The following is a 27,339-nucleotide window of genomic DNA, read 5'->3' as shown; positions in this document are numbered from 1 at the left end:
ATATAGGCTGAACAAGCACCTCATGAACTGAAATGAAAAAAAAAAACTATGGTTAAAAAATTACGCCCATCTTCCCGCGAGGGAACCCTGATGTGATGCGACGCATCAGGGGGGAGCGTTTGGACTGACGCTGGTATTGGATTGCGTCAGTCCACTCGCTGAAGGGACTGTCGCTTCCATCACGTCTTCATCGGAAGATCTTGCATGGAGGTATCGTCAAGCAAAGTGAAGTCAAGTGCGAGAGCGAGCACTGGATTGATCCGGCACCGTGCGCTCAATCCGCTTATATTCCCGCTTTGGAAAGGAGAGGAGCCGGGGGGAGAGTCGTGCACATGCGCACATGCGCGCACCCAGAGCATCGAAGCGCACACGCGCAGCTGTTGTTATAATAATGAGACGGAGTGAGAGTGCGCACACATGTGCGCACCCAGAGCAGCGAAGCGCACACGCGCAACTGTTATGATAATGAGACGGAGTGAGAGTGTTGCCCACAGTGTTCGGAGAGAAGAAGGGAGGAGAGTTGCGCATGTGCAGTGAGCGTGCGGACAACGCCGTGACGCAGGAAGGACATACCTCCGAGAAAGAGATGCGTCGCATCTAAAAAGTGCTCGTACTACACGAGTGCTACACGAGTACCTGTGCTACACGAGTGTTTAAAGTGACATTTGAGTCAAATGTCCTTGGAAATTTCAAATAGGATTCGAACTGAAGGAATTCAAGCGATCGACACAATTTTCGAAGGTAGTTGAGTTTCCGCACTCAAACGCCATGTTTTCGTGTCACCACTGCTGCATTACTTTGGTCCCGTATAACCCCAAAAAGATTAATTTTAGAGTTGAAATGGGCAAAGAAACAAGACGCTCTATTACTCTGACTCTCTCTGTTATTATTGCAATGCTGTACGTTATGTTCCCTGCTCGTCTCTGAGTGCGTGCATTATGCCTTTGTGTATAGCTAGCTTCCTCATAGTTGCTTTTTGTCTGCCTTGTATTGGCAGCGTTTCCTCGATCATTGCCATGGTAAAAGCATCATTGTGGTTTGTTTACTTCTGTTAATCTATTTAGACCGCAGTTCTAATTCAACTTGATAGGCTATTTTTGCCACTTTCGTGTTCGAACGTTTCGCAATTATTTCCCTTATTTTACCAGTTTTCCTCTTTGTTCCCTGCATGCTGCTTCTCCCACAGTTGCAGCTGATTGGGTGATTGGCTTTGTTAGGTTTTTTTATTTGATCTTTTATTTCATTCAGTCTGTCTGCACTCTAGTCGTTTTTCTCGTCTTGAAGCCGCAATTCGTTTTGTAGAGATATTTTAAACTTCTGCGCACAATTGCTCGCACCGAATCTATGGCGAAATGCGTATTTTTCATTTTCCTCTCTTTTAAGATACTACGTTACTTGGCGCCTAACCATTCCATGATCGCTGATCCGAGTCTTGCCTCGCACCTCAACGTCCTGCACAATAGCTGGGTTTTCACGTAAAATGCCGTCAATTTTTTTCTTGTACATTCGTAACTTTTATATTGTCTATTTCCTGTTATATCTCTGTAGAAGAATGTCCTCATAAACCTCAGGCCATTTGCTTACGGAAGTGCCACACGTATCTCCTCCACTGTAGCGATTGTCTATTCCATCGTTTCCCACTGACCTTCCTCCAATCCGCTTTTTACGTACCTTTACGTTACGTCCTTGCATACGAATCTTGAACTGTGTTCCCTTCTGGATTGATGATTCCACGTCCTTGAAGAAAATGCCTACGGCTTTAACCTCGTTGGTCCTCGGGGATGATAAACCTTTGCTATCTTTATCCTGTATCGCTTGTTTATGGTCATCAAAGCTATTTCTGTCTAGTAAATTAAACCAGTCTAACTCGCCGACTGTGGCGGGTGCCATTCCAAAGTTTCCAAATGACAGTTTCCCCTTTGTTATTTACGTTTGCGTTAAAGTTGCTCATTTAAAGTGTGAATTTTTTTCAGTTTTGTATTGCCGAGTCGATGCCCTCGCAGAAACATTATACGCCCTCACCATCGTATCAAGTTGTTGGCGCACATGCAGTCTATACTATCTGCGACCTGTACCATTTGTTTATTTCGATTGCGACGACTGCGACTCCGTTATGCTAAAGAATTCTTTCTGGTACCCTGCTATCGCTCGATTTATTAAAGATCCCACCCCATGCCCTCTATTTTCGTGATGCCCTCGGCAGCACATAATATTGTTACGTGGCAAATACACGTATATTTGCAGCTATTTAAAATAGAATGAGATAGGAAGCGCTGGGTTAACCAGCAGCGTGAGTACGGGGCCAAGCGTCGTCGTTCTCGTCGTCTTTCAGCAGCGGCGCAGCACCCACCGTATGGTTGGCCGGAACAGGGATTGCACCGTCACAATATTTGCTCTATTTAACTCCACAACGTCTTCTTACTATCTTTTAATACCACTGAACCCTATATTATCCCACCCACGGAGTAAAATAAAGAGGAGGGCCGACTTCGCTCTCTCCGACAGGTCCTTAATATCACTCACTCGCGAAGCACATTGTGGATGGCGCGGTGAACGGGCGCACTTTAATAGGCGTTCCGCGCGCGCCGGAGCCCGCTCAGTTGGTGGGCGAGACCACGGGACCCATGCCGCCAGCTTTGTCGTCTCCTTCAGGGACGCCTGTTTTGGGCCGGTTTTGTGCAGCTTCGCGTCCGTTGCGGGCTTCCTTCGGAATGGTTGATGAGTATGTTCGACAGCACCTCCTGGGTAACCACTACCTCACGGAATGAAGTCTTACGGTAAAGATACAGCAAGGACTGGTTATCTGGGGGGGAATACATAATGCGTTGCAGGGAGCGGCAGAAAGTTAGATGGGCAGATGAGATCAAGAAGTTTGTGGGGATAAATTGGTCACAGTTGGCACAGGACCGAGGTAACTGAAGAATAATGGGAGAGGCCTTTGCCCTGCAGTGGGCGTAGAGAGGCTGGTGGTGATGATGATGATGATGATGATTACATAATAAAGAAACCAAACACAGACATCTGGCCACGGGATGAACCCTACCGCTTGTGCACTGCGTGCCACGAATTGGAGTACGCACCGTAAATTGGTGAATACAAACTAGGTTGTGTTCTACATTCATCACAAAATCCAACAGAAGCCAACTAGTTCTGACAACCAGCGTTTTTACAAGGGCCCGATACTTTTCCTCCACTTGTAAACTATACTTACTGGCTCAAGCTAGCCACGAATGCTAACTAGTTAGCTGACATGCCGAATTGCTTCAGTGCCTCTGCTCCTGTCGCGGGGGCGTAGCGGCCGAGGTTCTTTTCTCCTTTTTTTTGGAACTGCATACGACAGTGCACATTGCATTATGCGTAGTGCACATCACACTACTGTATAATGCACTGCTCCTCTGAGAGCTACATTGAAATGGTCGAAAGACACATGCTTCTTGCTGTAGAACGCACGCAAAACGCGGAGTGCTGCTTAAACAATATTGACTGGCGCTAGGTGCTTCGGAAGGCAACAAAACGTTTCAAAGCACCTTAACTATTTGGATTGCATGAACAGCTGCTCCTTTCATTAGTTCACACTAGTTGAGAGTATTTCCGGAACAACCGCGGCTTGGGACGCTGGGGGACGCTTCGAGAAATACTTCCGTGTCATGACCGGGCTCAACAGCACTTGCCCCCCCCCCCTCCCTTTCTCCAACATGTGAACACTTGTGACCCCTTAACAGGCCTGCCCAACTGTTAACTACGACACGCAGATACGACATGCAGGTGGCAGGCGTCCGTCGATGCCAACATTGGTAAAATAGCGAGAGGTGTGTATGTAAGCACACGCTGCAAATATAGTTTGATTAATTTTATTTTGCAATTAAACTTCGTTTTTAAAAAGCGAGAGCATTTTAATGAAGGAATATAGGTCATTAACCGGGGCCGAATTCTCTAAAATACGGGCGTCGCTTTGAAACGACGCGGTAGCGCCATGCAATGCATGTGTTCTGGGGTTGGGGCCGTCGCTTTTGGTGCAGGTCAGGCTCCCGATCCGCCAAGAAAAGCACTGTGGCAAGGGCACAAAGCGACGGGCACTCTCCCCCGTCACTTTGGTGGTCGTTTTGTGTCCTTACCACAGTGCTTTTCTTGGCTGATCTGGAGCCTGACCTGCACCCAAAGCGACGGCCCCAACCCCAGAACACATGCATTTGCATGGCGCTACCGCTCGTTTCAAAGCGACGCTCCGTTGTTTTAGAGAATTAAGCCCCCGGCTTGGCTCTTTATTCTAGAAAAACTACTTTCATAAACCAGGTCAACCAAACACGTTGCTCAGCAATGCACCTGGCGTTATCTGCCGGCGGCATCGACAAGAATACACGACCGCACAGTGATAGTGAACATCGGGCCCTAGTAACGACACCGGTTAAAACAAAGATGGCGTTCGGAATTCTTTGTCGCCTAATCACGCTCACAGCGCCTTTCCGTATTCATTGCAATGCGGCAGCCGTAAAGTTCTTTTGTGGAAATGTATGAATAATTGGCGCACGCCTATAGATTGCGGACTACCTTCGTCAACGTTGTTTGTGTGCAGACCTTGCTCTGTGGTGCAGGCCAAGCATAAATCGTTGAGTACGCGGCAGGATAGCGGGCAAGGTAAAAAGGGGAAACCTTTGCGCTTCATCGCGTTAGCGGGAGCCGAATGAAGCTAGAGTAAAGTCATGCTCAATTTGAAGGTTATCGCGAGAGCACCGAGCAAGACCAGAGCGCCGTTCTGTGGCACTTTTATTCATTCGCGAAGATGAGATTATGCTGCCCGCCCTCACCATTTGGCTGTTGCATAAAATTCGCTCACCCCCTTCTGTAAAGGCCGACTGCCGCAGTTTTTTCTTCATTCCTTTTCGGGTGGCGTATCCGCGTTTCGTTCCTCGGCAAACTGATAACACCGAGATACCTCGGGATTGCGGCATTGCGGAAGCAAATTACAATTTTTTTACGCAACAAGGCCCCTTCATGCCGGCATAGTTACCCTGAGAAGGTTGCGTATCAGTGTGAAGTATGTCGATGACAAGAGAAAAGGATAACAAAAAAAAAACGACGTGGCCTTTATCGTTTTTGACTGCAGTGCGCGTACTGCCTGGAACAGCCATGAGAGAAGGAAACCTAGCATATTCTCGTTGTGTGTGATGCTAAAAAGTGTTACGCTAAAGTGCTGTCGTCGCGGTCGGTCGGTGCTCCCGCGATAACCTTCATATTGATCCCGACTGTACATGTTGTAGGGTGCGAAGGCTCTAGCTCATTCTTTGTTTATTTGTTTTTCATAAATCGTCGTCGAACGATTGCATCTTACATATGCTGGGTTAAATCGATATTTTCCAGCCCACCTTGGTCATTTTTGAGTAAACGTTCCTTGATAAAGAATAAGCGATCGTCACATATATGGCGGTGGGCGATTACCCTATATACCGCTCATTGCGGCAGCGCCGCGCGATTTGGATTCGGCGTGTGTCTCGATAGCGCGCGGGCAGTTTGACATGTTAGAAAGCAGATGTCGCGGCGGAAAGAAACAAGCTGCTAGGGAAAGCGAGCAGAGGGAGAGCAACGTACGAAGGCATGACGACGAGAGCGTTGGGACAAACGAATAGAGCAAAGTGACAGCTGGGCGGCCGGCGGCGCGGGGACATTTTCGGTCTGCGCAAATGAATATTTCTGGGCCACAGTCGGCGCTACTCTTTATCTTGCTCCGTGATACCATCCAATCTCCGACACCTCCTCTAAGAGTACAGCTAAGCTTTCCTGGCATGGTTCCAAAGGCGTTCAGTCTGGACCCATGGATTCTTAACGTCCTCTGCAGTATCGCGGGCCTGTACGCCGATGAGGTCGGGTTGTAATTGCTGGAGTCTGAGGGTCGAGAGTTGCTCCCGAAGGTCTTGGAGGTTGTGGCCTAGTACTATTCATGGGAAGCCAGCTTCTTCTGTTGTGAGAGAATGCGTATCGTGTCTAAAAGCCTGCCTACCATGCTAGCTCCTGTCTAGTGTACCCTTTCAGGTAATCGCGATCACCTTTACTTCCGGACCAGGCAGCGCTACATAAAGCATGTAATTTGAAACTAGAATATTCAAATAGAGAAACACTTACAAACGGTGGTAGATATACCCTGAAGGTTTCCAGAATAGGTACGTTGGTAGGGTGGACAAATTTGTTGAAAAACGTTTCCGTGGAAAGACCTGACAAAACAGTTCGGGGACACCGGTGGGCAACGCCCCATAGCGCCTTGACCCAAGAACAACCAGGGTGATGAAATGGCTTTTGAGCACCTTGCGCGATATCTTTCATGGCCTTCATGTACATACTGTCAATGAGTCAATCGCACCTCTTTGTGCATAGATCCCCTCACCATCAACCATGGTTGCTCTCATCTTTTGCGCCACCGCATAACAATACTACGAGAACGCAAAACAATGAGCTATAGCAACCCTGCAAACACGCGAGAGGGTCCTTCTTTCGCGGTTTTTAGTTTCTTGCAGTTGTTTTACACTACATCGACCACGTTATGATATCATTGCGCCCTAGTAGGAAGGAGCAAATAGAAAAATAAATTACACCATCTTCCCGTAGGGGAATCCTGAGTAGTATGCAAAGCAGCCATTGGGTTGATTCAAGTGACCATTAGATTTCAGTTCGTCGTTTCCGTTATGTTGAGGTACGTAGCTACCGTTATATTTACAGTTTGGTTTCCATGGTAACTACCACACTTTTCACTTTTAAGAACTACGAAATGAGAAATTGCGTTGAGCCCATGGCTGTTTCGCATACTACTCAGGGTTCCCCTACGGGAAGATGGTGTAATTTTATTAGATGCGACGGGGCTATGTCCATCCCTTGTCGTTGTTGCGCCGTCCACACCCCCACTGCGCATGCTCGGCTTGCTGAACGCCCAGTGGTGTCTTACCCGTTAATGTCTCCTGGAGCGACAGTGTTACCAGTGTCTTCCTGGGCCGGCCCGAGATGAGGCGAGCATGCGGAGTAAGGGTGTGGACGGCGCCACAACAAGGGAGGGACATAGCCCCGACCATGAGATGCTGGAGCGACAGTGTTGCCGGTGTCTTCCTGGGCCGGCATGAGACGAGCACGCTTCTCCTTAAAGGGCTCATGGAGCGGCAGTGTTGCCGGTGTCTTGCTGGGCCGGTGGATGGACGGACGACGGACGAAGGACGAGGGAGCCGAGAGCAAGAGTTGCTTTGAATCTAAAAATTAGAAGTTTTTTTACTCGAGAAGACAGAAATTTGGTTCATACGTCAACGCGAAAATGTGCGCGTGCCTGTAAATCAGTGTATCGCTCCATTCCGCCACAACACCAAAAGGTGAGAGGATCACTTAACAAGAAGTGTGTATGAAGAAGCCCGTTCCAAACTTCTCAATCCATTGGCAAGAGTCATACATGCTCGAAGACAGCAGGGGAAAGTACCCTTATGCTTTTTTAGGAAAGATATTGGTACATAACAGCGGGTAGCAGAATTAGTGGATAGAACATTTGCTAAGAATTGGTTTGCGCGGTGGCGAACGAAAAGAACGCATCAAAAACGGCATCAAAACAAGCTACGCTGCATGGTGTGCCAACGAATCGCGCGTGAGTGGAGCATGAAGGGGAAAATTATAATTTCCAAACAATCATTGCTGATCCGATGAAAAATACCGCTATAGCGAAGTGCGCTATGCCCAAGGAGGAGAGCAGCAGGCGAATATTCTTAGAACTGTGCTTCTGCAAATGGCAGGAACCACTGATCTTGCAAAATTGGATTACTTGAAGTCGTTATACATTCGCACTTTCACTTTCGAATAATCAAGTGAGGGACGGTATTTTTTTACACCTCCAACTCTTTTTATCCTGTTGCCCATTGATGTCATGGTTTCATAATTTTACAGCGAAGAACGCGCAGGGTGCATATGCTCACGCTTTAACTAGCGCCTTTATGATGCGTTTCTGCAGATTTACCTGTGCAATTGGTATCATCCGCGATGGGAAGTTATACCCGATAGATTGACCCCGGTTTCACTTACATTGACCTCCACACACCAGAAATAGCCACTTGAAGAGAAGACCTCATACGTCGCGGCTAGGCCTTCTATTGCTACGGTGGCAGCAGTCGCCGCTTAACCGGCTGCGCCGAGAACCTCGGAACACAATTAATTGCAGCAGTACTTCAGTAAAAAGGAGGGTGAAATGGATTTGGAAGAGTTTTGTGTGTAGAAAATCGCCAAGCCCGGCACCTGGAAAGAAATGGCCAGCCGCCGTACGTCACTGCAAGCTTATGCGCCCTCACCTTAGGCAACCCCCTCGTCTCCGGTAAATGAATTACAAAATCATATCCTCACCGCTTGGTGTTCTACGCTATCCTCTTTGGAGCGACCGCCAAATCACAGCCGGTATCCATGCTGTCAGTAGAAATACCGAACGCATACTCAACCAACTATACTGATCCGGCTCCAGGCAGTGCAAAATCTAATAGTGGAGACCACCCATAATCCAGACATCGCGGATGCTCTCAGTGACTTGATTTCAGTTCAACAGGGCACTGTGGCCCTCATGGTTTTACTTTACGTAAGACATTTCTCTCGTACAGTAAGAGTTGTCATCCATGGAGTAGACCCTGCCGCCACCGACTACCAACTGTCCTGTGTCATTGCATTGTCAGAACCCCGCATAGAGCAAGCCCGAATGATTTGGCCCGAATGATTGGATAGTGACTTTTTAAGGCCCTCACGTGCCTTTGCACATCCGCGAAGACGCGCTGCTCATTCGGTGCAACCCGTATAGTAGATAGATTCAGTGCTTCACCGTCCCATGGCTACTGTCTTATTGCACGACAACGGCTTGCCCGTACAGAAATGCGTCCTTATCGACAACCTGTAAATATACGCTCAAACATGACATCCGCTAGCCTAACGAACAACGCTCGAGATCACCAGCCAATGAAATACACCAGCTGGTCGTCCATAGTTGCCTCATCAATCCCAGAACCGTAAAATGTCTCCCCTTTGCCTGCCCAACTGAACGCAATGCCGGCAGCCATTTATGACCCTCGCGTTCAGCAATTGTAACTTGAAAACCCGAACATCAAGAATCAGATCGAGTTGCAGATGACTGGCACTGAAAACCCAGACATGCGGCATTTGAATTTGAAAAGGCCAACCTCAAAAAGCAACTCGAGAGTCAAGCGGTGCGCAAGGTAAACCTAGAGCGGTTCAACAAGAAAACTGACCCATCTAATAGCGCAGCGGGGGGTACCTACACAGCGAGCCTATGACACAGCGACATCTCCGACCTCAGCGCAGTCCACGTTCAACAACCCAACGTCTGCTAACTGGAGCGCATTGAAACCATCATCGACACCTTGGCCAAATATATAGAACACCGCATTGCTGCGCTTGAACAAAATCAGGCTACAGAATCAGAAAAAAGTAAAAACCGCAAGCATATCAAGCAGCAGTACGCCGAATTTTAGATCAGCACGGCGTATTGCCACCAGGAGAGCGACCCGCCAAGTCGATCGACCAGTGTCATGGCATCAGATGACGACTGCGAGCCGAGCAAAGGTCCTAACCCCTTAGTCCCCTCCGGACACACCAGCGGTTATTCGGCGATGGAACTCTCGTTCCTTTCGCAGCAAGCAGGCATCGCTGTCTTTCTACACATCCCCACATTCCCCCATCACCATTGTTTTACAACAAACGAAGACGGACAGTTTGCATCTTGAGGCTTCACAATTTACACCACGCTTCAACAAACCAGGACAGCAATAGTTATCCAGGCGAGTAAAATGGCGCAAGTACGCTCCCTGTCCTAAACCATTAAGTATCCTTTGTTTGGCTTGTCCCCCTGAAGAAAAAACTAAATGGCGTGTTCGTCCTGCATATCTATGGCCTTCAGATGGCTGCCCTAGGTGATATTGAACGCCTTTTGAAACCGTAAAGCAGTGCATGAAAGCGCATGTTTTGATCATGGTAGGAGAATAAAGTGCTCAACATACGGCTTGGGGAGAGCACAGAGAAAATAAATGAGGGCTGCAACTTTAAGATGAAATACGAAGCAATCAGTTACATCTGTTCAATGTTTCGGACGTTGCGTCCAGATAACCCCGGATCTCACTTTACCGAATAGCATAAAAGAGGCTATATGGGGAATGTCTCAGAAAAGCTGGGAAGTGTCTATTACGTAATTCAGTTAAAAATTTCGCATCACCACACTCATCACAAGAGATTGGGAGTGCCAGAATAACTGATTGGCCGAAATTCTGTTAAATAGCAACAACGCGTGAGTCCAGTTCAGTAAGTTGAAGACTGGACACACATAATGTTATGTACCGTTCAACAAAAAACTGAAGAATTGCCTCTCACGCAAGATTGCCTGCTGTAAGAGGCGCATCATCTGCACCTGTGGGAGGTCAGAAGAGGTTTACCTTAACGATTGAAGAAACGTAAAACAAACAGACAATTACGTCTCAGGGTTGCTAAACTGAAGCAGGAAACCGCTGATTATGCTAGAACTCTAAATCAACAAAACTGGGTACAATTCTGTTTGGAACTGCAGGGCCCATCGGCACCCACCGCATGTGGCCCCTCCTTCGATGCTCATGGGAAATAAAGAGTAAAAATTAGCCACAGTCCACCAATTACTGCAACTAATTCATGATTATACGCAAGCAAAGGCGGAACCTCTTGATGATCTTGAAAAACTATCGATTGAAAATGGTGTCCAAACCACGCAATCTTTGAATCCTATAGTAGAGCTGCCAATCCCGAATTGTATGCACCCTTCGATATCGGCTACATTGAAGCCGTAGCCCGAACCCTCAACCAGAACACTACACCTGGAAAAGGCAAAATTACCAAAAGGCTTCCCCTAATTATGCACACTGCAGCATTATACGCTCTGTTAAATTGCATCAAAGATAATAGAGAAATACATATAGAGAAATACACTCTACGCGGAAGCATGCGGATATAACACGAATTCCGAAACTTCGGAACCCGTTAGCATCAGTGAACCTATAGCCCATTTCACTAACGCCCTGCGTAGGAAACGTATTTGAACATATAGTGCAAAATTAACTTCACCATACCTTTGAGATCATGAATATTTTCCATAACCATTTATGACTTCCGCTCAGACCTAAGGCTTCAGGACTTACTCATCGAAATTAAAGAGGAAAGTATTGACCGCCTTCGCGAGACACATAAATGCAGAATAGTTAAGACATACTGGAGCGTTTGAAAATATGAGTGACCACGCCATTGTTCAGTGTCTCGCATTCGTTGATTGTGGGCCGGAATTGCCCAATAGATAGCACCTTTTCTTATAAATCTTACTGCGCATAACGCGAACACGCATTTGCAACGTACTCTCTCCTCCACGCTAGACTATATTTGACCGAATATCAAACCACGTGAAAGTGCTGCCCCCCAAACTGTACCCTATACCATCAGGTAGTGGAGTGTAGGAAAACGCAAGGTCTCCAAGCCATCTCCAATCCCTCATTGATTCATCTATGGTGAACTCGTTTGGCCAACAAGAACCGTACGGTCCAGCTTGGCAGGAATAACCGAGCCCGCGCAGCCAGTCATAGCCAGATGATTGCGGACTGATCCCCTCCAGCGTGAGGTTGCACTAAGAGCCCCTCGTATAGTTAAATAAAGATCCAGGCAATGGGTTTGTTTTAAAATCAACCGTTCAGAGCAGTGAAAATATCCCCCCTTCTTGCCTTGCATCTGGTCTGCAGCAGGGAAGCATCCTATGGCCACGACTTTTTGTATTTATGCCGGTGACTTTCTCTGCGTGTTTTGTCTCGCATATCTATCTTTGTGGACGAATGAATTATATTCAGATGAAATTACAGCGCTCACAACAACCATGTACTTCAATGTGGTTTTGTTTTTCTGATAGCTGGAATCTGGGCTAATAGCTATAAATGTATCAAAATTAATATAAGGTAGTTTCTTTTAGCCCCACGTGTGACAACTTCTATTTTATCCGTTAAAATATAAAGAACAGTGGCATGAACCACGACAAATCTTTCGGCCTTCCCCGATCAGAAAACCTGTTATGATCATCCCGTCTTGCAACCATCTGCGCGAAAAGTTCGAAATCATTAGAATATTTACGTCGTGATCACAGAATTACTAGACAGACAGACAGACATTAAACTTTATTAGGTCCGGAAGGTCAAACCTAGCGGCCCAGAGGACCGTCTAGAGTAGACGCGGACCGCACCTGCGCGGGTGGCGGGAGGTTTAGGACCTCCGCCCTAACGCAGGCCTTCTGGACAGCCCGGAGTTGTGTGTAGTAATCTTCGCTGTGGAGCGCCATGGTCCATTCTTCCTCTGTGATGAGTTCGGCGTCCTCTTGTAACGCCGGGCACTGCCATAGCTTATGGTCTAAGTTACAGTAAGCTGCGTCGCAGAGAGGACAGTGAGGGTCAATTTCCGGGTGAAGTAAGCTAAACCGGCTCCTGGTTGGGAAGGAACCGGTCTGAAGCATTCTAAAGGCTGCTGACTGTGGGTGTGTGAGAGCAGGGTGGGCCAGCGGGAGTGTTCTTCGCGTAAGTTGGTAGTGTGTGACTACCTCGTTGAACGTGAGTAATTCGTCTCGGAACTCTCTGGGGGCCTCGGGAGCTAGGCCTGTTCGATCGCTGCGGCAGACGGTTTCTCGCGCGCGATCGTGAGCGAACTCGTTGGCGTTGGGGAGGGTGTCGTGGACTCCGTGGCCCATGTGGGCCGGGAACAATGTGATGTTATGGAACGTCTCTTGTTTTCTTCCCTGTAGAATGCTGGCTGCCTCTTTGGCAATAGTTCCTTTGAGGAAGGCTCTTGCCGCCGAGTGGGAGTCCGTGTAGATTTGCTTAAACCGGGTTTCCGTCATGGCGATAGATAAGGCGATTTGTTCGGCCGTAGTGGCCTTTGGTGCTTAGAAGGACGCCGAGGTGACGAGGTTTCCTTTGACATCCACCGCTGCCATGCCAAACCTGCCCGAGCGGCCGTACTGGGCGACATCCACGAACAGAGCTTTGGCCGATCCTGTATTTGCGAGCTGTAAGATGGTTCGGGCCCTGGCTCGCCTTCTCCCCTCTTTATATTGGGGATGTACATTCCTCGGTAACGGGTCTACCTGGAACGTTTCCCTCACCGTTGCGGGGATCTGTGCAGTGTGATCCACAAAATCTTCGTTCAGGTAGCCGATGTCTCCAAGAATCTTCCTGCCGGCCTTGGTGGAAAGCAGCCTCTGTTCTTGCGCGGTTCTTTGCTCTTCTGCGATTTCGACCAGTGAATTGTGGATGCCGAGTTGTTCCAACTTTTCCGTGCTTGCGGATAAGGGGATACCGAGCACCCTCTTTATGCTCTTCCTCATGAGCGTATCGACTTTACTCTCTTCCGTGCGGGACCAGTCGAGGGCACCCGCCACGTAGTTAATGTGGCTCATTAGGAAGGCGTTGTACAGTCGCAGGAGGTTGCGCTCGGAGAGGCCACCCCTGCGGTTGGAGACGCGCATCATGAGTCGGATCGTCGCTTCCGTTTTACTGGTCAGGTTCTCGATGGTCTTGGTGTTGTTCCCTCGACTTTGAATGAGCATACCGAGTATCCTTATGACATCAACCTTCGGCACGACGGAGCCGTCTCTTGTGCACAGCTCGATGGCCGCTTGATTGGGGTGCGGTTGCCCCGCTCCGCCCTTACGGTTGGACCGGTATAACAGGAGTTCCGACTTGCCTGGCGACAGTTTTAGTCCCGTGTCCTGAAGGTACTCTTCCGTGATGTCTAGCGCCATTTGCAGGGCTTCTTCCGTCTGAGATTCCGAACCACCACGGCTCCAGACCGTGATGTCGTCCGCATACAGAGCGTGATTGATTCCGGGGATACGTCCCAGCTCGAGGGACAGGTCCCGCATAACGAGATTGAAGATCAGCGGAGACAGTACTGCTCCCTGCGGGGTGCCGCTCGGACCGAGTCCGTACTCCTTCGACCGCACCTGGCCGAGTTTGAAGAAGGCCGTGCGGTCCCTGAGGACGGATCTTATGTATGAGTGAAAGTTTCTGCCGAGGTTAAGTTTCGATATCATCTTCAACACGTATTGGTGACGAATCGTGTCGAAGGCTTTTGTGAGGTCGAGGGCTAGGATTCCCCTGACATCTCTTGAATACACTTCCAGGACTTGGTTCTTCAGAAGCAACATGACATCTTGCATGGACAGTCCGGGTCTAAAGCCGACCATGTTGTGCGGGAAGATCTCTTCTTGCTCGATGTGACGTGAGATCCTTGCATTGACCACGCGTTCAACGACTTTGCCGACACAAGAGGTCAGCGAGATCGGTCTCATATTCTCGGGCTCTAGGGGCTTACCCGGTTTGGGAATCATGACGACCGTTGCTTCTTTCCAGCTTTTGGGAACTTGGCCAGTTGTCCAGACCTTGTTCGCTTTTTCCGTGAGGGTCTTGACCGATTTGGCGTCGAGGTTACGCAGCATGCGGTTCGTGACACCATCAGGCCCCGGGGCAGAACGGCTGTTCAGCTCCTGCAGAGCCGCCCAGACGTCCTGCTCCGTGATGGGGCCGTCAAGAACCTCGTTCTCTTCTCCTTGGTATTCGGGGTAGTCTTGGTCTGAGCTCTGACCCACAGAGAGGTAGATGCTAGCTAATTTATCGAAAATATTTTCGTCCGTCATGCCCGACGTTCGCAGGTTGTGCATGAGTTTGTCGAGTGCGAGTTGTTGATTGCCTTTACACTGTTCGTCGTCGATGAGCTTCTTGAGTAGATTCCACTTTCCACCCATACACATGCGACCGTCTGTGAGGGCGCAGATCTCGTCCCATTTCTGAGTATTGAGTGTGAGTGCGTGTTCCTCTATCTTGCGGTTGAGTTCCGCAGTCTTCTTCCTCAGTCGTCTATTGAGTCGTTGCTTGCGCCATCTTGCTTGAATTGAATTTCTTGCTTCAAGCAGATTCGCGAGTCTGGCGTCCATCTGCGTGATATTTGGTGGGGCTTTGACGGTTTTGGTGGCGGCCGCGACATCCGTCTTAAGCCTGTCGAGAAGATCCTGCAGTGTCTTGTATTCGGTTTGGTCTTCCTTACGGATCCTGCGAAACGCGTCCCAATCAACGATTTTGTGTTGCCTGGGCTTTTGCGCTTCCATCTGAAGGGTAGTGGCCAAGATGTAATGGTCACTGCCTAAGTTCTCTAGGGTATTGCGCCAGGTCGCTTCTTGAATGTTCTTTATGAAGGTTAGGTCCGGTGTTGTATCTCTTGTCACGGACGTCCCAATCCCCGTAGAGAATTGGGGGTCCGTGATCAAGTTAAACGAGCAGTCCGTGACCGCCTGTAGGAGCCTAGAACCCTTCTTTTGCACCGTTATTTTCTGGTAACCCCAGGCCTCGTGCGCCGCGTTGAAATCCCCTGCCATAACAATGGGGACGTCTCTCGCTAGCGTTGCAGCCTTGGAGATTAACGTGTTGAAAGGTTGTTTATAGTCAGACGGGGAGTCGTAAACGTTGAGAATGAAAAGCCGTGCGCTCCACTTGACATTGGGGATAATTTCGATCATGATGTGTTCGAGCTTGGCCGAATTGATTTTGAGCACGTGCTCTTGGAATGAAACTTGCGTAGATACGAGCGTGGCAAGTCCTCTCTTTCCTTGCTCTCTAGCCGCGACGACTCGATATCCTGGAATTGTAAGGGTTTCGCAGAGCGTTTCTTGTAGGAGGATTACCTGGGGTTTCTCGGGTTGCGATTCTAAATATTGCTGTAATGTGGCTCTTCTTTGCTTGAAACTAGCGCAGTTCCACTGCCAGATGTGAAAGTTCTTTGTTTTACTGGCCATTGCAGGGTCCGTTTGGGTTTGGGCATATCGCCGAGTGAGGTAATCCTGTTGCTCCGTTAGATTGTGCAGCATTAGTTGGTATATGTGCCGCCATGGTACTCTCCATCGTGGCCATACGTTGGAATATTGCATTGAGGTCTTCGGATTGCCTTCTCAAGGCTTGCATGACGGCCTCAAGTTTGTCTTCCCCCTCGGCCCCCCGAGAGCACGGAGACATTCTACGCTTGGTGCTGCGCGATGGGGTCGTTCCCCTCTGCGACTGTAGCTGATCTCTCTCTGTTTTAAGCGAGGCGTTCTCGGCTCTAAGTCTCATGTTTTCCTCGGCCATATTGGTGATAGCATGTGTGAGCTGATCGAGCTGCTCCTTAATTTCTTTGTTTTCCCTCAATACTTCATCTATCCTGTTATTGATATGCTCTGGCAGTGCCCTAGGCGTTACCTGGGCGTTCGTCGACGACGTTGGCGGCGTTTTCCGCCCGCCCTGGACTCGATCAGCCCAGGAGGGAGACTGCAGGCGCACCTGCTGGCTGGAACGGTCACTACTTATGGCGTTCGTAGGTTGGCTGATGAAGCAATTGTTCGCCAAAAAATTGAGTTCGAGTTATCTATTTGATTTGAGTTATCTATTTGACCAGAATAATTATTTTCTCATGTACAATATTGAAAAAGTCCAGACGGAGACTTCTGTTCCAACTTTAAGTATTATAGCCAGTATGCAAACGTAACGAGGCTAAGCCTGATGCTTCCCCTCGGATTTTTTTTTTATCTGAATAATGCCGTTCATTTCCTGCTTCTTCAAAGATAGCTTTTAATGGCCCACATTTGTTATTCTTTTTTAAAGTCGCGTCAAAACACCCTGCAAAATAAAACGTCAATTAATCGCCACATGCGTTCACCTTTTCTTGTGTTCCCTCGGGTATTGGCTTCTGAAAAAATAGAGCAGTTCCACCCAGCGTGAAAACTATCGGATGTGCAGGGCAGTAATTCGCCATAAGGGCTGTGGCACCACTCTTCGCTATTTCTTACCACACCTCACGCCCTTTCGCTCTCCATCTCAATCCTCTTTTGATGGGTTGACCAGAGATTGGTTCAATGCAATTGAATTTTCCCGCCGTCGCACTGCTCGCGCCCCTTCTTCGCAATAGCTGGCATGCTTTTCTGTATCATGCGTTTCTTGTTCTGCCTTGAACAGCACAAGCAGGAGTTTCTTTCTTTTTGTGCTTGCTTTCCTTTCGCGCGCCCTGAAAACCTTTCTGCGCCATTTTCAAAGCGTGTTTTTTTTTATTCAGCTGGCCCGTTTGTAATTGCGAAGCTCTGTAGCAAATTGCTATTTTTGTTGTCCTCAGTTAAAAATACAAAAAAATGCCGAGCGTGTGCACGCGAGCACGTGATTCGCGGTGACCACCCGGCCGTTAAAAAACAAGAACAATGCCTAATGCTCACGTGAGCTTGCCTCACGGCGACCGCCCAGCGTCCACGGCGCGCCTTTGTTGAGCCAAGCATGCCCAGTTAAAAAGATTGGCCAAAATTGTCGAAAAAAAAATAAAAAAAATTGGCCGCGTATCTGCTCTTTTCGTTGCAAATGTCGTCAAAAGACGATAGTCTTTGTAGACATTTGCCAAGGAAATGCCCCCTTCGCTTTCCCGCTCACCTGTTATGCTGTTACTGTTCCGTCGCGCTCATCCCAAGGTAAACACACCAAACGTTTGCTCAAGGCGATTTGAATTTATCGCGTTCCACTGCTACAGGCTTGGTTCCTCGATGCCAGTGCTGCAGTACGGCGGAGACGCGCGTGAATCGAGGCGGCCGAATTGAAGGTTTAAAGAACCCCGTAGCCGTGCTCCACGTGCGTTCCAAGCAGAACGTGGAAACTAGCTAGTGGAACCTTTCTTTGCTGTTGCCGCGTCCTTTCTCATATGCCGCCCAGAGGTGGCGCGGGCAACAGCAGGCGGTACGCGTTGTTCTGCAGTAGATGTAGGATATAATTTGCTATCGAAGAACCAAGCATCCAGGAATTTTTTCAATAAAGGAACACTGTAAATATCCCTTGTGCACTAATGTCATGTCTTATATTTGCGTAATGTCTTATTCTTGCTCAACAAAGTTGACATGTATGAACCCATAAACTGGGCCTAGACGTTTACATCTGGATGTGAGTATATAAGACTATTGCGCAGTAAGCGTTTTACTTTGGCCGGGTGGCTGAACAGACAGACCAAAATTTCTGAGTTTAAGTAGCCAAAGAAAGACCATCGTCTTCAAAAACTACAGTGTTCGCCGTAATCGTGGGAACACTTGCTCGAAACAAGAAAGGCTCGAGTGTTCGCTGTAATCGTGGCAACACATCGTCGGAACGAGAAAGACACGTCATAGCGTACGCCCCTTAAGGGGATGTCCAATGGGCGTAATTTCCAAAAAAAATGGCCGCGTATGTGCTCCTTTCGTTGCAAATGTCGTCAAAAGACGAAAGCCTTTGTAGACATTTGCCAAAGAAATGCCCCCCTCTGGGTTCCCGCTCACCTCCCATGCTGTTCCTGTTCCGTCGCGCTCATCCAAAGGTAAACACAGTAACGGTTTGTGCAAGGCGATTTAGATTTACCGCGTTCCACTGCTACAGGCCTGGTTCGTCGATGCCAGCGCTGCAATACGGCGGAGACGCGCGTTAATCGAGGCGGCCGACTTGAATGTTTATAGAATCCCGCGGCCGTGCTCCACGTGCGTTCCAAGCAGAACGTGGAACCTAGCTAGTGGAACCTTTCGTTGCTCTTGCCGCGTTATTTTTCATATGCCGCCAGTAGGTGGCGCGGGCAGCAGCAGGCGGTGGTTAGTTTTCTGCAGTAGAAGTAGAATATCATTTACTATCGGACAACCAATCAACCATGAATTTTTTAATAAAGGAACACTGTAAATATCCCTTGTGTATAAATTTTCGGTCTTATATTTGCGTAATGTCTTGTTCATGTTCAACAAAGTTGACAAGTATGAACATATAAACCGGGCTTAGACGCTCACATTTGGCTTCAGTATATATGAATATTGCGCAATATGCATCTTACTTTGGCCGGATCGCGGGGACGTCGCTCGACGACGCGGCTTAAGCAAATCGTCGCGGTGGAACGCAGGAGTGTAGAGGCGTCGGGAGCGTCTCAAAAACAGCTCGACGACCCGAGGCCCAAACGCGTCGCTTAGCGACGCGCTGGATGTGAGCGGTGAACATTATTCCCCCGGTTTCCATTTCTTTACGGGGAAATGTATTCTCTAGAGGGCCTGAACCTAGCTACCCTAAACGTCCCCGGTCTTTCGAGTAAAAGACGGCAGAGTCAGATGCACCGCCTGCTAACAGATCTAGACGTAGACGTCTTAGCGGTTCAGAAAACAAAGGTAGAGGGGGAGGAGGAGACCGGGGGCATGGTGCAACGTTTCACGTCGCGGTATTATGTGTGCGTCAGCCATGCAGTTCGCTTTTCTGCTGGCTGCAACTTATTTGTGAAAAAGTTGCCGGGGATTGGTGTGCGAGAGGTGTGCTCTGGCCTGTCAGGGCGACTCGTTGTAAGCGATGTAGTATTGAGTGGTGAAGAGTGGCCAATAGTGTGCTTGTACGCGCCAAATGAAGTTAGAGAAAGGGCTGAATTTTATAATAACATTAGGCTGCATCTGTTGACAAACAAGCGTCTTGTCGTACTAGGGGATTTTACTTGCGTCTTATCCACGCGAGATAAGATTACTACTCGGCCAATTCGTGACGAGAGCACGACTGTGCTGCAGGAAATAATAAATACTATTGAGTTAGTGGATGTGGGTGAATGTCTAGAGGGAGGACGGGAGGTGCAATGTACCCATTTTCAAGGAGTCAGTCACGCTAGACTGGATAGAGTGTATGTATCGTGTGATTTAATTGAAAGATGTGAAGGGTACGAAGTAAATCTTGTATCATTTTCAGATAACTGCCTGGTGATGTGTAATCTAGGATACAAGAAACGAACCAATCCTTTCACGTGGGAGCTATGGAAATTAAATGATAAGTTACTTAAGGATGAAATCTTTTTTGAAAAAGTGAGTGGTTTGATTCGGAAAATAGAAGGGGATAAAATCGGTGAACAGTGGGAGTGGTGTAAAAAGGAGGTAAAAATGAGGGCCAATGAGAGGTCCACTGTCGTACGATACGAACAGAAAATTATAGAAAAGACACTAAGGTCAAAGCTAGAAAAACTAATCCGTGAAGAGTGCAATGCGCCTGGGGTATTTAATGAGGATATCAGAAAAATGAAACAGAAACTTGAGGCGCTTGACGATGAACGATACCGGGGAGCCCTCGTGAGAGCGAGAGTGGACCGATCAGCCGGTGGAAAGGCCCCTACCAAGCGTGCGCTGGGTATAGAACGGACGAACGCTCGACGTAATCACATAAGGGAGATAGAGTGGGAAGGACGGGTGACGGGTGATCAGCAAGAGATTGAACGGGCTTTTTATCACTACTACAAAGGTTTGTTTGCCTTCCGCAGGGCTTAGGTGGAGGCCTTTAAAACCGAGTTTATCAGTGCTTTCCCAAGAATTGATGAAGACTACAAAGAAAGTTTAAGCAAGCCTATTGCAGTTGCTGAAGTTGAATGTGCGATCGATAGTTTGAACAACGGAAAGTCACCGGGTCCAGACGGATTAACTGCAGCATTTTACAAGGTCTTCAAAAACGATTTATCGCCACTTTTGGCAGCACTATTTAACGAGGCCTTCGAACTAAAGGCATTGCCACCCTCTTACGGAGAAGCGCACACGATACTCATACCTAAAACAGAGGACACGGACAAACTTAAACAGGTTACAGCATATCGCCCTATATCCTTGAAAAATGTCGATTACAAAATTTTTATGAAGGTGCTTGCACAAAGAATTCAAACAGTCATAAAGCAGATTGTAGGGCCACACCAGACGTGGGGCATAAAAGGAAGCACTATTTTTTCGAACACACACAAGGCGAGATGAGTGCTGGAATGCTGCGACGCTGCCCGAGCTCGCGTGGCTGTTCTCCAGCTTGATTTGGAGAAAGCTTTTGATTGTGTGTCCCATGAATTATTGTTGCTGATTTTAGATCATGTGAACGTTGGAACAGTCCTCAAGGAGGGGGTGCCTCTGGCGTACCGGAAGTGCACCACGAGATTAATTGTAAGCAAGACGCTGGGGCCCCCCATTAGCGTGGAATGGTCGGTGCGCCAGGGCTGCCCTCTGAGCCCACTTCTTTTCTGACTGTATATCGAAACGCTCTGCTTAAATATAATTGAAAGTGAACACATTCGCGGGTTTAAAGGAGCCATGAAGAGAAAACACAAGTTTGGTTCATTCAAAAGATTGTCTCGTTAGAATCATACTGACACCACTTTTAACGTAAACTTCGCTCAAATAAGCTACATAATTAGGAAAAACGGGAATGGTCATGCGACCCACCAGCTCATTTCCCGCAACAGAACCTGTGATGTCACATGGGCTAAGCTCTGCGATTGGCGGAGGCTGGCAGAAGCAGACGCAAATTAGGTAGAGCTTACAAACTAGACGAACGAGCGATTTGCGCTTAAATTTAGGTCACATTCTTTACAAAGCAATAAGAATGATGGGACAAACAGTGGAAGTTACGAAAGCACATGTAAACATAGAAGTACTGATACGTTCTGCTCTTCGTACTGCGCACAGCATGCTTTGGTTTAGCCGCACAGCACTACGGGGCTTGGGGTTGTCTCAGACGACACTGGCCGATTGACGCAAGCAACGGTGTCTTACGTGACCCCATTTGTCGAGCGAGCACTGTTTCAGGGAACGAATATTTTCTCCCAGAACAAAAACAAGCCAGGTTTAAATGCGGGCAAAAACAAACCAAACGCTTGCCACGGTATGGTGGCGCCATCTAGGTTACGGAACGTAAAGAAACGCGGGAACAAACCAACACCGCTGTACAGGGTGGAGACAACCTTTGAACGGTCCCGTGCCGCCGCAATTGGGCCAACGGGCTCAACGCGTTATTCTTTTCGTTTCCCACGAGACCTAGCAACGCGAAACAGACAATATGATTCAAACTTCTTCAGTAAACCGCGTTGCGGTGATAATTTTAGCGCGGTTTTGACACAATGACTTGCTTCGGCGGCGAGCGAGCAACCGAATAATGGCGGCGCCAGCGTTACGTGTCTCTACCCTGTACGGCGGATGCGTGAATGAAGGTACTCTAGGCTGCAGAGCGGTCGGTTCCCGTGATGTCACTTGGGACCACGAAAACGCACGATTGAGCGGGAAAATCAAAATTTTAACCTAAATTGTTTAATTTCTCAGTGAATAAAGCACCGTTTGTATCCGGACAAGCGCTGGGGGCACTATAAAACACGAAATCTTTCGAATAAAACCAACTTGCATTTTCTCTTCATGGCTCCTTTAAGCTATGTGAGGGAGAGGCAAAACTTCTGGCCTACGCAGACGACATTGCTCTTTTCTGTACGGCCAAGGGTAGTGTTACAAAAACGGTGGTCATTGTTAAACGTTTTGGGTCAATCACAGGTAGTGGGGTAAACTAGGGGAAGTGTTTGGGTTTCTGGCATGGGGATTGGTCTTTGACACCGGAATTTTTTGCCAACGTGAGCTGGGGAACCAGTCCCGTTAAGTATCTAGGGACGTCACTGGAGTGCTAACAGGACAGCGAACCGTATTGGCGACCCGGAACGCAGGACATACGTGGCAGGGCAGAAAAGGGGAAAGGGGTTTTTCTTTCAATGTTTGCTAAAGCGACTGCTTGTCATTTATTTTTGATTGCCAAAGTTTGGTACGTTATGCAAGTGTTGCACTGCTCGCGTTTGAATGTACAGAAAATGCATAGTGCATTTGCTGTGTTTATCTGGTCATCTACGTGGGAAAGTGCAGTAGAGATAACTATTTTCGAGGCGTCAAGGAGGGCGGTCTTGGGTTGTCACACCTGTTTGTCCGACAGTTGGTGAATACGTTTCTTTTTCTTCGCGATACAAGCGATCCTTTTTTGCTAACAGTTTGCCAGATGCGGCTGTCTCAAGCACTGCCGGAATTTGTCGTATCCAGTTTGCACATACAGGGAAGGATTTCAGGATACTTTAAAGAAGTCATGTCACTAAGGTTTCTGTCAACTCGTTTTTTAATGGAATATTTGAGTACAGTGTCACGTAGAAAATTATATAAAGATGTTTGCGACAGTCTGTTCCCGCTACCGCGATATAGAGAACTGTACAAAGAAAGCCCAGGACAGGATGTACTGAAAAGAGTTAAGCGTATGGCTGCAAAACCGGGGGTGAAGTCCTTTTTTTTTCAAACTTCATTCGGGGACACTTACTGTGCAAACATGGTTAAAAGAAAAGGGGTTAGATACACCGTGGGGTACTGACTGTACAATTTGTAAACAACTGGATAACATAGACCATGTTTTTATACACTGCTGGATGGCGGTTCACTTTTGGGATGTTATGCAGCGAACTTTACACAGACTTCCCACTTACCCCGCATGGTATACGGTATTTACCCACAGAGAATAACGAAGGAGTCCCCTACGATTTAATAATGCTTTTGGGCCTTCACAGCATATTGCGGGCGCGCATGGCGTGGCTCCATGGCGACGTGGATGCCCGACCGGCCCGGCAGTTTCTGCGGGAGTGTGTCACGCAGTTCGTTGAGGGGCTGAGAGTCGAGCAACCAGTAGCAGATTGGTTGGATTTTCTACAGCCGTTAATTTCTCTAAAGTGGTGATTAAATGACAAAGCCTGGCCGGAGGCATGGCTGGTATGTTTATGTCGGTGTGTGTTGTTCCAAATGCGGTGTGGTTATTTTTGTGTGTTAAGTGTGTGATGAAGACTGGTAATAAAGAAACAAAAATGGCTGAATCGAGTCACAGACAGACAGACAGAGAGACATACAGACAGACCAACATTTCTGGGTTTAAGTAACCGAAGAACCACTATCGTCTTTAAAAAAGTTCAACCTATAGAAACAATGATAGAGTAAAGGTCGTTGCGGCAGAGTAAAAGCACATCGGCTGGAATCGTCAACTTAAACCGACGTGAACGGCTCGCAGGTTGCGGACAGCTTGGTTACCTTCCATTCTTACGACTTCGGGCCAGCCTGATTCAGTTTTGTAAAGATGATAGTCTTTCTTGGGCTACTTCAACACAGAAATTTTGGTCTGTCTGTATGTCTGTCTATCTGTCTTTCTGTCCGTCTGTCTGTCTGTAACTCGATTCAGCCACCCGGCCCAAGTGGAGTTGATAATGCGTCATAATCCTATATACTCACAGCCAAATGTAACCGTCTAAGCCTGGTTTATACGTTCATACTTTTCAAATTTGTTTAACAAGAACAAGACAATACGCAAATATAAGACAGGGAATTACTACTCAAGGGATATTTACAGTGTTTCGTTATTAAAAAATGTATGTTTGCTCGGTTTTTTTATAGAAAATGATATTCTATATCATTCTACATCTACTGCAGAAAACTGCCGACTGCTGTTGCCCGCACCACCTCCTGGCGGCATATGAGAAATCAAGCGGCAACAGCAACGAGGGGTTCCACTAGCTAGTTTCCACGTTCTGCTTGGAACGCACGTGGAGCACGGCTACGGGGTTCTTTAAACCTTCAATTCAGCCGCCTCGATTCACGCGCGTCTCTGCTGTACTGCAGCGCTGGCATCGAAAAACTCGGCCTGTAGCTGTGGAACGCGGTAAATTCAAATCGCTTTGCGCGAACCTTTATTGTGTTTAACTTGGGATGAGCTCGACGGAACAGGAACATCATGCGAGGTGAGCGGGAAAGCGAAGGGGGGCAATTCCTTGGCAAATGTCTCCAAACACTATCGTCTTTTGACGATATTTGCAACGAAAGGAGCAGATACGCGGCCATTTTTTTGGCTTGCTATCGTAAACGCCAACCAAAGGAGCATTCATAACTAACCAGACGCGCGAACTCCCAGCTGATTACATATATTTTGCCTCAAATGTACTGCAGTTTTCTCTGTGCTAAGTAATAGGGACCTTATGACAAGTGCCAGAGGCTGCAGTAGTTTCGAACGGTTCATGTATAGTAACCAGTTGTTCGATTATTCTCTACTATTCGCTTGCAGGCTCAATCGAAATACAAGAGACGCCGTTGTTTAGTTGTGTGACACTACGTGGCTGCGGTCGCAAGATAGCGTGACCACGGACGATCTAATACGGCAACCCGGGCCTCAAAAGTGCTCTGCACGTAATAGTTTTACCGGCATCACTGCGTCTGGGTCCAAACAATATATATAATCTCCTTCCAAGGCAGTGTTCATACTTCCACATGAAATCAACTCCGTTATCGTTCTTCTTTGACTACGCAAGTTGCTTGGGATCCTTTGGAACGGTTGTTTGTATTTGTGTGGTTTTTTCTAGCTATTGTCTTTGGTGTAGTGTTACATGTTCACGGTTCGCCTAAGGTATGTTCATTCTGCTGTGTGCTCTCACTCCTGATATCGCAGTTCATTCATTGTATCCGTAATTAATTCATTCTTTCCGTAGTGTTGTATTGCGTATCAATGCTTACGATTACTCCCTTCAGGCATGGTCCCTTAACCTGTGCTGTGAAACGTTCTTATTTTATTTTTTTATTTCGTGTAAACAACGAGTACAGGTTTAAAATTTTTTGTTAAACATAAGTAGGGTGCCAACTGTTTTTTTTGTGTTGAATCTGTCACGCCCTTACTGAATGGTCGCGGGATGCTAGCAAATTATTTTAGAGCAACAAATAAATAAAGAAAGAAGGAAATAAATAAATAAATAAATATTAAAAATAAATAAATAAACAAATCAAAAATAAATAATCACCCCTCTGCAAAAATGAGTACAACCTTTTGTAAAACTCTAGGTACTTACGCTATTTATAGCAGCCGTCTTTATGGCATCAACCACAGCGCTGACAGGTTTCAGAATGAAATCCCACCAATTTCTTTCTTCCACATGTGGTTCAGGCCGTTGGTTCCTGGTATTGTCCGGCTGCTTTTTAAAGCACACAAAGACATAAATCTCTTAAATATCAGCATTTGTAATAAAACAACGTGTTATTCTCTTCCACTATATCACGTTCTGTATCAGTCATAAGTGACAGCGTTAAAATGCCGCTCATGGATTATGACGTTACTCTCCCTAACTGAGGAGCTACGACATTGATGGGCAACTCGAAACTTTTGGAAGGAAAGCTTGGATTTGACCATTTATTAGTTCTCCAAGGAATGCTACAGAGAAGCCCATTAGTTATTTGTACGAACAGTTGAACCACAAAGGTTAACGATACGCAATTGGGGATCACATGAAGTTTCGCTTACAGACCCACTCAACAAAAGGTTCACACCATGGCGAAATTCTTCCTTGAGAAAACCTAGACGAGGCTTTCATCACGATGCTCTTAACTAATATAGGACAATCCTAGTTTTATATATTTTCCACGTGTTTTTTATGAACCTGTCATAATATTAAGATTTTATTGGTCCATACTAAAGTGAGTGGAAAGTTATGTTACCATTGTTTTCCAGTCAAAAGTAAAAAAAATGCGAAGGTACCCACCACTAGCATACGCACGAAAATATGACTCTCATTTGCTCTGGTAGTTACAGCGTGAACTACAAATGTGGTGCGCCGGGAAATGTTTCGACTTGCGACGTCAACTGAGCCTGCGAACGGCGTCGACCCGTCAATAAAGGGAGCGAGATAAGTGAATAGAATCCTCATGATCATCAGCCGATGCGCGCCCACTGCGGGGCAACGGCCTCTCCCATGGATCTCCAATTATACAGGTCCTATGCTAACGGCCACCATTTTATCCTCTAACGGCCATCAATTTATCCCCATCTAACTTGCTGCCGCCCCCTTCCGTAATTGCCTTCTCTAGGGATCCACTCTGATACCCTTAACGACCTACGGTTTTCTTGCCTTCGCATTACACGCCCTGCCCACGCCAATTTATTCTGAATTTATACTAATATGTCCTTAACGCGCCTTTGTTCCCTGACCCACTCCGCTCTCTTCTTGTACCTTAATGTTACACATATCATCTTCCGTTCCATTGCTCGCAGAGTCGTCCTCAATTTGCGTTGAACCCTTTTAGTGAGCCTCCCGGTTGCTGCCCCCTAGGTAAGTACCAGTAAGATGCAGCTATCATACACTTTCTTCTAAAGGGACAATGATAGGCTGAAATTCAGTATCTGAGAATGTATGCCGAATGCACCACTCCACCCCATTCTTAGCCTTCAAATTATCTCTTCCTCATGTTGGGGATCCGGGGTCACTACTTTGCCTAAGCAGATATATTCGCTTACCACTTCCACTGCCTCGCCACCTATCTCAAACCGGTGTCCTCTCCCGAGGTTATTGATCATTACTTTAGTTTTCTGCATAATGATTTTCAAGCCCGCGATTCTAACCTGGTTGTCCAGTGAGGTAATCATGCTCTACAATTCGACCCCCGAGTTGCTTAGCAAGGCA

General features: G+C 47.4%; 1 long non-coding RNA gene across 1 annotated transcript in view; it reads right to left on the bottom strand.

Moving 5' to 3' along the window:
• The window catches only part of LOC144148783 (uncharacterized), a 35,057-nt gene extending 9,214 nt beyond the window's left edge, over positions 1–25,843 (bottom strand). The window contains exon 1 of the long non-coding RNA XR_013318059.1: positions 25,735–25,843. This is a non-coding gene — a long non-coding RNA (uncharacterized LOC144148783). The remainder of the gene's footprint in view (positions 1–25,734) is intronic.
• Between the last annotated feature and the right edge of the window lie 1,496 nt (positions 25,844–27,339).

This window comes from Haemaphysalis longicornis, unplaced genomic scaffold (genome assembly GCF_048455015.1).
Source record: "Haemaphysalis longicornis isolate Haplotype H1 unplaced genomic scaffold, Haemaphysalis longicornis Haplotype H1 scaffold_8, whole genome shotgun sequence".
In the NCBI taxonomy this organism is placed as follows: Eukaryota; Metazoa; Arthropoda; class Arachnida; order Ixodida; family Ixodidae; genus Haemaphysalis; species Haemaphysalis longicornis.
Note: the sequence above shows the minus strand (reverse complement) of the source record. Positions and strands in the feature narration are given on the sequence as shown.